Source organism: Octodon degus, unplaced genomic scaffold (genome assembly GCF_000260255.1).
Source record: "Octodon degus isolate 3935 unplaced genomic scaffold, OctDeg1.0 scaffold00005, whole genome shotgun sequence".
Classification (NCBI taxonomy): domain Eukaryota; kingdom Metazoa; phylum Chordata; class Mammalia; order Rodentia; family Octodontidae; genus Octodon; species Octodon degus.
Genome location: NW_004524581.1, coordinates 29059014 through 29059977, shown reverse-complemented (window position 1 = coordinate 29059977; position 964 = coordinate 29059014).

Below are 964 nucleotides of genomic sequence, written 5' to 3'. Positions count from 1 at the left end.
GGGGGATTGAACTGCGGTCCCTGTGCCTTGCTAAGCTTGTTCTAAGTAGGTGCTTTAGACCACTGAGCCATCTCACCAGCCCCCTTAATTCCTTTTAAAACTTTTTTTTCCCCTGAGAATAAAATCAGCATGCAGAGGGGATACTTGCTGTATACAATCTTCTGGATTGTCTTAGATTTTGCTATATAACCACAAATCTAGTTCATATGGTTAAAGTGGCAAATTAGGGGCCGGGGAGATGGCTTAGTGGAATAAGTGCTTTCCTGGCAAGCACAAAGACCTGAGTTCAATCCCCGGTTCCACAAAAAAAAAAAAAAAAAAAAAAAGTGGCAAATTAATAGTTATCACAGTTTGTCCTTCTCTGGACTGAATTTGAGGTTATTGTTACTGCTGCTTGTACTCCTTCAGCCAAGGTAACTGTTCTAATCAGTGTTTCTTCCTAGTATGGCAAGATTGAGATTGCGTAAGGGTCATAAAAAATACTATAGACCATTGTCAAGAAACCAGGGGCTGGGTCAAATAGGCAGCAACTTCTAATCCCCAGTAAATCAAGGAGGTAGGAACTTGCAACAGACTCAAACCCAAAAGCCAGCTCTACCTAGAAGACATCTCTGAGAAGAATTGTTTCCAAAAGGGTCTCAAAGCTAGCAATAAAGCTACCTGCAATTTATAATCATCAATCCAAGAATTAAACAAACAAACAAAAAAGAACATGTAAAGATACTTAAAACGCAACTTCAGACTTCTAGCTTACCAAAGGCAAGCCCAGGGCGTAATGAGATAGGACGATGTGGAGTCATGCACCTGGACTCTGAAGTGCTAACCGTAGAAGTAACAAGGCAGATGAATGCGGCTCTAGAAAAAAAAATCAAATGAGAAATAATCTCTCAGGGGCTGGGAAGACAGCTGGGTGGTCTAAGTGCCTGCTTGGCAAGCACAAGTACCCAGGTTCGATCCCCAGTAC